The following is an 11,982-nucleotide window of genomic DNA, read 5'->3' as shown; positions in this document are numbered from 1 at the left end:
GGTCTCAGCCGGCTCTGGACCAAGACAAGCATCACAGCCATATTTTTTACTGGCAACCTTTTACTTTTACTGGAATTTACTGGCAGGAGAAAATTGCCTGTTTTTTACTGGCTGCCAGTAAAAATACTGGCGGTTGGCAACACGGATTTTGGTCACATAAGCTTTGCTGAAGAGTCCGGTCAGACCAATTTTCATCTTTAACTTCCCTGGCGGTAAACCCGAGCGTGACTCGGGGTTGATTTTTTATGCTAGGATCGGTATCCCCAAGTCACGCTCGGGGTGGACGTGCAGAGTGTGCAGCGGCGCGGCTTACCTTTCGCTGGATCCACAGGCAAGTTACTTACCTTGTCCCTGGATCCAGCGATGCCACCCCGCTGTGTGAGCGAGCGGGACCTCCTCGCTCGATTCACAGTGTCCCCGTGTGCCGCCGATCTCCGTTCCCTGCGACGTTACGACGCACGGGAACGGAGAACGGCGCCAAATTCAAAAAAGTAAACAAACACTTTACATACAGTATACTGTAATCTTATAGATTACAGTACTGTATGTAAAAAATACACACACCCCTTGTCCCTAGTGGTCTGCCCAGTGACCTGCATGTACTTTTATAAAAATAAAAAATGTAATTTCTGCCTAAAAACTGTAGATTGTCCAAAAGTGTCCCTTTATGTCAAAAATGGTTTTAGATCATCTAGAAAACAGCGATAATAAATTATAATCACTTTGTGGGGAAATTCGTCATAAAAAAAAAAAAATAATGACAGCGACAATTCTGCAACTGAGCACATTTCAGTGATTTTGAGTTGATTACATTATTGAATAATTTTTATTATAATTATATTATTATTTGTTATAATTATTTATTATATTATAATTTATAATTTTGTTTTAAAAAAAAAATCATACCCGGGATGCCTACAAGACTCTTGCTTGGTCAGATTTAAGTGAATTATTTATAAAAATTACAGGCCTACAGTATAAAACGCCAAATTTCCTTGCAAAATAATTGTACCGCTTTTGGTACGTAATTCCAGACAGAATCATACCGCCAGGGAGGTTAACAGAGAAATTGAACAAAGAAGCCTAGATCAGCTTTTTCTCCAGGAAAGGTAAGTATTTTGGCATTCTTTATTTACACATTCTAACCTAGCATTTTTGTTAACATTTGACCTTTTGTGAAGAGAATGATTTGATTTCAAATGGATGAATTCCCAGAGATCATGTGATTAAACACCTAGGCCTTCAAACCAGCACTAGAGGCAGCTTGTAGCAGCAACTTCACGAGTTTCTGTTGACCTTTGCATATAGGTCCTTTCCACAGAGAAATAGAGCAAGTTTCTGAAAAGGCAAGTCACCTGACTGTATACTGATATTCTGGTTCCAGTATTATATGGATCACTGACCTGGAACAAGTTACAAATCAAAATCCAAGCGAAAGGATCAGCATTCCAGCCAATCAAATGGAATTTTTAGAATAAAAAATATCAGTGACAGCTTCTTTTCTTTTAGGAAATTTGAACTCAAGGATCAGCCTTCTGTTCCCCAGTGCACCTTTCTGGAGACTCCTCACCTCACCGTGGCACCCTAAACTCACAGTAAATTGCAACAAAGGGAATTTGGGACTTTAAATGAAACAGTGGGCTGAATGGGGACAAAGTAATGAAACAAGCCATAGATGAAATGTTCATGTATTGAGAAAGTAGAATACGGGATGGAGATATAGTATGGATGTAATCTCATATAAAGTCCAAGACACAAGGATGGAGATACATCACAGACGTATTCTCATTTAAAGTCCCAAACACCTTCGGGTGGTCCCCCCCTTTTTTCTTATAGTACCAGGGATGGAAACAGTGATCGGCAGCTGGCAGTGTTCCCCTGCCAGCCCTATATGGGGCTGTCCGTGCAAAGTGTGCATAATCTGTCCACACAAACGGCATACTTTAATTATGGTTTAATTTGCCATTCAGTTGCTGAACACACCACTTAGCTGCTTGCAAACATCACGCACTGTTTAGACCTTTTTTTTTTTTTTTTTTTTTTTTTTTTTTTTTTTTGTCTGCATCCCGGGATTGCGATGCACCCACTGTGCTTCCCTTTCCCCCCCTTTGGGGGTATGGGCGGTTACCGTCAGTGCATCGGCGTTACGTGCCATCCGAGTGATGTCCTTATTGGGCGTCGCCCTGTTGTATGGCTAGTATCCATCACAGCTGATCAAGTGGGTGTGTGCAGCATCACTTCAGTACAGGCAATTGTGCTGTCTGATTGAGGGCCCCGCCCCCACACTGGTCAGCTGACGTGACGTTGGGGGTAGTCTGGTGCATTTGCTGGACGTATTTAAGCACCTTCCCAGCTCTTCAGCCAGTGGCCATTTTCTATGCAGGCCCTACAGCTGTCACTAGCTGTGGCCATCCTACTCGCATTCCAGGTATCCTTTGTTAATTTTAATGTATTTGTTATGCCCTTATCCCCCTACTATGTGGGTCACTGTTTGATGGACCTATTCATTCATTCATTACAGATACCTACCTGTACTATAAGGATACACTACAATTTTACTTTACCCATGGTCGCTGTGCTGTCTGGGAGGGATGCTTTATGCGCTCTGCTGTTTGCCTGCTGGTCTGCCACCTCTGTCCCGGGACAGGCATATGTTTGGTCTTAACTGTATTTACATTACCACTTTGACATACTATGTAAGTAACCAGAATTGACTTACTACCTCTTTTTTGGTGGATCCAATTTTAATACCTTGATCACTAATCAAATCTGTATTCCAGATATCCCACTACATCCGCCCCTGATGAGTGTTTTTCATATACACGAAACGCCGCGTCGGGCTTACAAAGATGTAGCTATATGCGTTTATGGGACCCATTCTGATCAACCAGTACTTCTATGATCTATTTACATTTTATACTTCACCTATTGCGTGGTTATGCCCAACCTCTATGTGGCTATATATGTTGTCATGGACTGTTATTTATTTAATGTATTTTTATATCAATTATTGTATTATGTATGAAATGTATGTTCTGTACTTTTGTACAAGTTATTTGTTTCTACCAAATATTCTACTTTCTCAATACATGAACATTTCATCTATGGCTTGTTTCATTACTTTGTCCCCATTCAGCCCACTGTTTCATTTAAAGTCCCAAATTCCCTTTGTTGCAATTTTCCGCATACGGGATGGAGATATAGTATGGATGTAATCTCATATAAAGTCCAAGACACAAGGATGGAGATACATCACAGACGTATTCTCATTTAAAGTCCCAAACACCTTCGGGTGGTCCCCCCCTTTTTTCTTATAGTACCAGGGATGGAAACAGTGATCGGCAGCTGGCAGTGTTCCCCTGCCAGCCCTATATGGGGCTGTCCGTGCAAAGTGTGCATAATCTGTCCACACAAACGGCATACTTTAATTATGGTTTAATTTGCCATTCAGTTGCTGAACACACCACTTAGCTGCTTGCAAACATCACGCACTGTTTAGACCTTTTTTTTTTTTTTTTTTTTTTTTTTTTTTTTTTTTTTTTTTTTGTCTGCATCCCGGGATTGCGATGCACCCACTGTGCTTCCCTTTCCCCCCCTTTGGGGGTATGGGCGGTTACCGTCAGTGCATCGGCGTTACGTGCCATCCGAGTGATGTCCTTATTGGGCGTCGCCCTGTTGTATGGCTAGTATCCATCACAGCTGATCAAGTGGGTGTGTGCAGCATCACTTCAGTACAGGCAATTGTGCTGTCTGATTGAGGGCCCCGCCCCCACACTGGTCAGCTGACGTGACGTTGGGGGTAGTCTGGTGCATTTGCTGGACGTATTTAAGCACCTTCCCAGCTCTTCAGCCAGTGGCCATTTTCTATGCAGGCCCTACAGCTGTCACTAGCTGTGGCCATCCTACTCGCATTCCAGGTATCCTTTGTTAATTTTAATGTATTTGTTATGCCCTTATCCCCCTACTATGTGGGTCACTGTTTGATGGACCTATTCATTCATTCATTACAGATACCTACCTGTACTATAAGGATACACTACAATTTTACTTTACCCATGGTCGCTGTGCTGTCTGGGAGGGATGCTTTATGCGCTCTGCTGTTTGCCTGCTGGTCTGCCACCTCTGTCCCGGGACAGGCATATGTTTGGTCTTAACTGTATTTACATTACCACTTTGACATACTATGTAAGTAACCAGAATTGACTTACTACCTCTTTTTTGGTGGATCCAATTTTAATACCTTGATCACTAATCAAATCTGTATTCCAGATATCCCACTACATCCGCCCCTGATGAGTGTTTTTCATATACACGAAACGCCGCGTCGGGCTTACAAAGATGTAGCTATATGCGTTTATGGGACCCATTCTGATCAACCAGTACTTCTATGATCTATTTACATTTTATACTTCACCTATTGCGTGGTTATGCCCAACCTCTATGTGGCTATATATGTTGTCATGGACTGTTATTTATTTAATGTATTTTTATATCAATTATTGTATTATGTATGAAATGTATGTTCTGTACTTTTGTACAAGTTATTTGTTTCTACCAAATATTCTACTTTCTCAATACATGAACATTTCATCTATGGCTTGTTTCATTACTTTGTCCCCATTCAGCCCACTGTTTCATTTAAAGTCCCAAATTCCCTTTGTTGCAATTTTCCGCATACGGGATGGAGATATAGTATGGATGTAATCTCATATAAAGTCCAAGACACAAGGATGGAGATACATCACAGACGTATTCTCATTTAAAGTCCCAAACACCTTCGGGTGGTCCCCCCCTTTTTTCTTATAGTACCAGGGATGGAAACAGTGATCGGCAGCTGGCAGTGTTCCCCTGCCAGCCCTATATGGGGCTGTCCGTGCAAAGTGTGCATAATCTGTCCACACAAACGGCATACTTTAATTATGGTTTAATTTGCCATTCAGTTGCTGAACACACCCCTTAGCTGCTTGCAAACATCCCCCCCTGTTTAGACCTTTTTTTTTTTTTTTTTTTTTTTTTTTTTTTTTTTGTCTGCATCCCGGGATTGCGATGCACCCACTGTGCTTCCCTTTCCCCCCCTTTGGGGGTATGGGCGGTTACCGTCAGTGCATCGGCGTTACGTGCCATCCGAGTGATGTCCTTATTGGGCGTCGCCCTGTTGTATGGCTAGTATCCATCACAGCTGATCAAGTGGGTGTGTGCAGCATCACTTCAGTACAGGCAATTGTGCTGTCTGATTGAGGGCCCCGCCCCCACACTGGTCAGCTGACGTGACGTTGGGGGTAGTCTGGTGCATTTGCTGGACGTATTTAAGCACCTTCCCAGCTCTTCAGCCAGTGGCCATTTTCTATGCAGGCCCTACAGCTGTCACTAGCTGTGGCCATCCCACTCGCATTCCAGGTATCCTTTGTTAATTTTAATGTATTTGTTATGCCCTTATCCCCCTACTATGTGGGTCACTGTTTGATGGACCTATTCATTCATTCATTACAGATACCTACCTGTACTATAAGGATACACTACAATTTTACTTTACCCATGGTCGCTGTGCTGTCTGGGAGGGATGCTTTATGCGCTCTGCTGTTTGCCTGCTGGTCTGCCACCTCTGTCCCGGGACAGGCATATGTTTGGTCTTAACTGTATTTACATTACCACTTTGACATACTATGTAAGTAACCAGAATTGACTTACTACCTCTTTTTTGGTGGATCCAATTTTAATACCTTGATCACTAATCAAATCTGTATTCCAGATATCCCACTACATCCGCCCCTGATGAGTGTTTTTCATATACACGAAACGCCGCGTCGGGCTTACAAAGATGTAGCTATATGCGTTTATGGGACCCATTCTGATCAACCAGTACTTCTATGATCTATTTACATTTTATACTTCACCTATTGCGTGGTTATGCCCAACCTCTATGTGGCTATATATGTTGTCATGGACTGTTATTTATTTAATGTATTTTTATATCAATTATTGTATTATGTATGAAATGTATGTTCTGTACTTTTGTACAAGTTATTTGTTTCTACCAAATATTCTACTTTCTCAATACATGAACATTTCATCTATGGCTTGTTTCATTACTTTGTCCCCATTCAGCCCACTGTTTCATTTAAAGTCCCAAATTCCCTTTGTTGCAATTTTCCGCATACGGGATGGAGATATAGTATGGATGTAATCTCATATAAAGTCCAAGACACAAGGATGGAGATACATCACAGACGTATTCTCATTTAAAGTCCCAAACACCTTCGGGTGGTCCCCCCCTTTTTTCTTATAGTACCAGGGATGGAAACAGTGATCGGCAGCTGGCAGTGTTCCCCTGCCAGCCCTATATGGGGCTGTCCGTGCAAAGTGTGCATAATCTGTCCACACAAACGGCATACTTTAATTATGGTTTAATTTGCCATTCAGTTGCTGAACACACCACTTAGCTGCTTGCAAACATCACGCACTGTTTAGACCTTTTTTTTTTTTTTTTTTTTTTTTTTTTTGTCTGCATCCCGGGATTGCGATGCACCCACTGTGCTTCCCTTTCCCCCCCTTTGGGGGTATGGGCGGTTACCGTCAGTGCATCGGCGTTACGTGCCATCCGAGTGATGTCCTTATTGGGCGTCGCCCTGTTGTATGGCTAGTATCCATCACAGCTGATCAAGTGGGTGTGTGCAGCATCACTTCAGTACAGGCAATTGTGCTGTCTGATTGAGGGCCCCGCCCCCACACTGGTCAGCTGACGTGACGTTGGGGGTAGTCTGGTGCATTTGCTGGACGTATTTAAGCACCTTCCCAGCTCTTCAGCCAGTGGCCATTTTCTATGCAGGCCCTACAGCTGTCACTAGCTGTGGCCATCCTACTCGCATTCCAGGTATCCTTTGTTAATTTTAATGTATTTGTTATGCCCTTATCCCCCTACTATGTGGGTCACTGTTTGATGGACCTATTCATTCATTCATTACAGATACCTACCTGTACTATAAGGATACACTACAATTTTACTTTACCCATGGTCGCTGTGCTGTCTGGGAGGGATGCTTTATGCGCTCTGCTGTTTGCCTGCTGGTCTGCCACCTCTGTCCCGGGACAGGCATATGTTTGGTCTTAACTGTATTTACATTACCACTTTGACATACTATGTAAGTAACCAGAATTGACTTACTACCTCTTTTTTGGTGGATCCAATTTTAATACCTTGATCACTAATCAAATCTGTATTCCAGATATCCCACTACATCCGCCCCTGATGAGTGTTTTTCATATACACGAAACGCCGCGTCGGGCTTACAAAGATGTAGCTATATGCGTTTATGGGACCCATTCTGATCAACCAGTACTTCTATGATCTATTTACATTTTATACTTCACCTATTGCGTGGTTATGCCCAACCTCTATGTGGCTATATATGTTGTCATGGACTGTTATTTATTTAATGTATTTTTATATCAATTATTGTATTATGTATGAAATGTATGTTCTGTACTTTTGTACAAGTTATTTGTTTCTACCAAATATTCTACTTTCTCAATACATGAACATTTCATCTATGGCTTGTTTCATTACTTTGTCCCCATTCAGCCCACTGTTTCATTTAAAGTCCCAAATTCCCTTTGTTGCAATTTTCCGCATACGGGATGGAGATATAGTATGGATGTAATCTCATATAAAGTCCAAGACACAAGGATGGAGATACATCACAGACGTATTCTCATTTAAAGTCCCAAACACCTTCGGGTGGTCCCCCCCTTTTTTCTTATAGTACCAGGGATGGAAACAGTGATCGGCAGCTGGCAGTGTTCCCCTGCCAGCCCTATATGGGGCTGTCCGTGCAAAGTGTGCATAATCTGTCCACACAAACGGCATACTTTAATTATGGTTTAATTTGCCATTCAGTTGCTGAACACACCACTTAGCTGCTTGCAAACATCACGCACTGTTTAGACCTTTTTTTTTTTTTTTTTTTTTTTTTTTTTGTCTGCATCCCGGGATTGCGATGCACCCACTGTGCTTCCCTTTCCCCCCCTTTGGGGGTATGGGCGGTTACCGTCAGTGCATCGGCGTTACGTGCCATCCGAGTGATGTCCTTATTGGGCGTCGCCCTGTTGTATGGCTAGTATCCATCACAGCTGATCAAGTGGGTGTGTGCAGCATCACTTCAGTACAGGCAATTGTGCTGTCTGATTGAGGGCCCCGCCCCCACACTGGTCAGCTGACGTGACGTTGGGGGTAGTCTGGTGCATTTGCTGGACGTATTTAAGCACCTTCCCAGCTCTTCAGCCAGTGGCCATTTTCTATGCAGGCCCTACAGCTGTCACTAGCTGTGGCCATCCTACTCGCATTCCAGGTATCCTTTGTTAATTTTAATGTATTTGTTATGCCCTTATCCCCCTACTATGTGGGTCACTGTTTGATGGACCTATTCATTCATTCATTACAGATACCTACCTGTACTATAAGGATACACTACAATTTTACTTTACCCATGGTCGCTGTGCTGTCTGGGAGGGATGCTTTATGCGCTCTGCTGTTTGCCTGCTGGTCTGCCACCTCTGTCCCGGGACAGGCATATGTTTGGTCTTAACTGTATTTACATTACCACTTTGACATACTATGTAAGTAACCAGAATTGACTTACTACCTCTTTTTTGGTGGATCCAATTTTAATACCTTGATCACTAATCAAATCTGTATTCCAGATATCCCACTACATCCGCCCCTGATGAGTGTTTTTCATATACACGAAACGCCGCGTCGGGCTTACAAAGATGTAGCTATATGCGTTTATGGGACCCATTCTGATCAACCAGTACTTCTATGATCTATTTACATTTTATACTTCACCTATTGCGTGGTTATGCCCAACCTCTATGTGGCTATATATGTTGTCATGGACTGTTATTTATTTAATGTATTTTTATATCAATTATTGTATTATGTATGAAATGTATGTTCTGTACTTTTGTACAAGTTATTTGTTTCTACCAAATATTCTACTTTCTCAATACATGAACATTTCATCTATGGCTTGTTTCATTACTTTGTCCCCATTCAGCCCACTGTTTCATTTAAAGTCCCAAATTCCCTTTGTTGCAATTTTCCGCATACGGGATGGAGATATAGTATGGATGTAATCTCATATAAAGTCCAAGACACAAGGATGGAGATACATCACAGACGTATTCTCATTTAAAGTCCCAAACACCTTCGGGTGGTCCCCCCCTTTTTTCTAAACTCACAGTATGTTCTAAAGGTGGAATTGTGGGGGACAGCAAGGAGAGGAGGTTAGTATTACAGTCATGTTTTTTACTTTATATACTGGCTGGCTTCTTTTTCTTTTTTTTTTTAAAGTTCACAGTTAATCGTCACTCATCACGTGACTTAATCATGGGTATTCTAATTTAAAAAATATATATATATATATATATATATATTTTTTTAAATTTTTGCTATAATAAATTTCCCCCAAAAATATATAAAAATATTTTTTTCCCTCAGTTTATGCCAATATGTATTCTTCTACATATTATTGATACAAAATTTGCAATAAGCGTATATTGATTAGTTTGCGCAAAAGTTATAGCATCTACAAAATAGGGGATAGATTTATGGCATTTTATTACAATTTTCTTTACTAGTAATGGTGGCGATCTGCGATTTTTATCGTGACTGCGACATTATGGCGGGCACATCGGACACTTTTGACGCTATTTTGGGACCATTGTCATTAATACAGTGACCAGTGCTATAAAAATGCACTGATTACTGGGAAAATGACATTGGCAGTGAAGGGGTTAAACACTAGGGGGCGATGAAGGGTTAAGTGTGTCCTATGGAGTGATTCTAACTGTGTGGGGGCTGGGCTACAAGTGACATGACAGTGATCACTGATCCCAATGACATCTCCCCATTCTGCCTCTCCGTGAGAAGATCGCGGGACACCGAGTCTGCGAGTCACGGGCACGCTCACCGAGCATGCAGCAGGGGCAGTCGGCAGGTGGTTAAAGGGGTTGTGAATCCTTGTGTTCTTTCACCTTAATGCATCCTATACATTAAGGTGAAAAAACTTCTGGCAGTCACCGCCCCCCCCCCAAGCCCGGATTTCCCACAAGGCCACCGAGGCCAGGCCTCGGGGCGGCAGGGCACAGAGGGGCGGCAGCGGCATGGAGTCCCCCGACGGCCGGAACATACAGTTAAGGGCGGTAAGTGGGGAAATCCGCTCGCTCGTTAAGTGATTGTGGCGATGTCGCCAAAATCACTTGTAAAATGTGTGCTGCCATTCATCCCCCCCCCCCCCACATACCTCTCTCTGCTGGCTCTGTCTTTGGGACTCTGTTCTCCCCCTAGCCGCCGAGTCCGTCTCCTGTCCCTCCCCCGATGTACACAGTGAGAGGGGTGAGCTGTGCTCTTCCCATCTCAGCTGTGACAGGAGTTCTAGCACAGTGCTAGGACTCCTGTTTTGGAGGTGACAGGGTCAATAAAGAGAACCTGTCACCTCCAATTGCTATCACACAGGGAATTGTTTTCTCCTGTGTGATAGCAATAAAGTTAGGAAAAAAAAAAGAAGAAATAATAATTCAATTAATAAAATAAAAAAGTAATTAAAAAGTAAAGCCAATGGCGCTGGGACCCCGTGGAGAGAGGGACAGCGCTGAGTGAATTCCACGGGTTAGGTAAGTAAAATGGGGGGGGCAGGGCAGGATTTGCTCTCCCTGCCGCCCCAAGGCCAGGTTCCGCAATGTACCCCCCCCCCCAAATCAACGGAGAATGGTAACCAGATGGCAGGGGCGGCACGGTTAGTTCAAATATTTTTTGTTTCTTTTTTTATTTCTTTTTGTATTATTTATTTGTAGCTTGTCGTTTACTTTTTTTGTATACTTTTCTTTTTTATATATATATTATTTTTCTTATGAATATATATATAAAAAAGAAAAGTATACAAAAAAAGTAAACGACAAGCTACAAATAAATAGTACAAAAATAAATAAAAAAAGAAACAAAAAATATTTGAACTAACCGTGCCGCCCCTGCCATCTGGTTACCATTCTCCGTTGATTTGGGGGGGGGGTACATTGCGGAACCTGGCCTTGGGGCGGCAGGGAGAGCAAATCCTGCCCTGCCCCCCCCATTTTACTTTCCTAACCCGTGGAATTCACTCAGCGCTGTCCCTCTCTCCACGGGGTCCCAGCGCCATTGGCTCCCGCTGCTGTCAATCAAACCAATCAAAATCCAACCACGCAGGTGCCGGGGGTGGAGCTCAGTCATACATTCGGTGGCTATGGACGCCAAATTAATGACTCGGGAGCGCGCCCGCAAGGTAACCCCCTCTCCTAGAGGGTTATCTGAAGTGGGGATGAGCTATGAGAGCCACTAAGGGACCCCAGAAGTTGCAGATTGGGGCCACACAGTGGAGGTAAGTATAATATGTTTGTTATTTAAAAAAAAAACAAAGCTGATAAAATGCAACAGTTTGAAAAGATATGGAGTCCTTGGATCCAATATCTAACGGGGGATTCTGGGACTGCATTGATGTAGGATACCGGTGGGGGTCGGGTGTTGGGGTGCGAGGGTCACTTTCTAAATTTCACACTATTTCTTTCATCTTTTCTTTTCTTCTTGAACTACCTCTCTTTGGGTACAATTATCCTCTTGGCTACACCTGATTAGGCTGCCAATATTCTGCAGGTCGTCCGGCTGAATCCTAAAAATGTTTACATAACTTAGACATAGACCCCACTAGATGAACTTGTCTGTAATAGCACTGATAATACATATTACATCCCAGAGGGTACTATGTCAGCGCTGTATCATGGGAAGTATATGGTGGCCTTAAAGAGAGGTGTTGCAATTACCGCTCCGGAACTATATATATTTTGTATTACTGTTTTACTATGTAAAATCTGAAAACTTAAAATAAAAACTATTGAAACATAAAAACAAAGTTTTACAATAACTTTAAGAACTATTCCATTCATCACTGGGTA

At 42.6% G+C, this 11,982-nt stretch overlaps 4 long non-coding RNA genes across 4 annotated transcripts; all 4 read left to right on the top strand.

Annotated features, from left to right (window-relative positions):
• The first annotated feature begins 2,337 nt into the window (after window positions 1-2,337).
• Window positions 2,338-2,822, top strand: LOC120924407. The gene is made up of 3 exons (XR_005746367.1): window positions 2,338-2,428; window positions 2,522-2,696; window positions 2,781-2,822. It is a non-coding gene; the product is annotated as an uncharacterized LOC120924407 (long non-coding RNA).
• A 1,004-nt stretch (window positions 2,823-3,826) lies between these two features.
• Window positions 3,827-4,311, top strand: LOC120925043. The gene is made up of 3 exons (XR_005746530.1): window positions 3,827-3,917; window positions 4,011-4,185; window positions 4,270-4,311. It is a non-coding gene; the product is annotated as an uncharacterized LOC120925043 (long non-coding RNA).
• A 2,469-nt stretch (window positions 4,312-6,780) lies between these two features.
• On the top strand, window positions 6,781-7,265 carry LOC120925042. Its single transcript, XR_005746529.1, has 3 exons — window positions 6,781-6,871; window positions 6,965-7,139; window positions 7,224-7,265. It is a non-coding gene; the product is annotated as an uncharacterized LOC120925042 (long non-coding RNA).
• Window positions 7,266-8,254: 989 nt separating this feature from the next.
• LOC120925041 lies at window positions 8,255-8,739 on the top strand. Its single transcript, XR_005746528.1, has 3 exons — window positions 8,255-8,345; window positions 8,439-8,613; window positions 8,698-8,739. It is a non-coding gene; the product is annotated as an uncharacterized LOC120925041 (long non-coding RNA).
• Window positions 8,740-11,982: the final 3,243 nt, after the last annotated feature.

This window comes from Rana temporaria, chromosome 1 (genome assembly GCF_905171775.1).
Source record: "Rana temporaria chromosome 1, aRanTem1.1, whole genome shotgun sequence".
In the NCBI taxonomy this organism is placed as follows: domain Eukaryota; kingdom Metazoa; phylum Chordata; class Amphibia; order Anura; family Ranidae; genus Rana; species Rana temporaria.
This window is presented reverse-complemented; position numbering and strand designations above follow the sequence as displayed.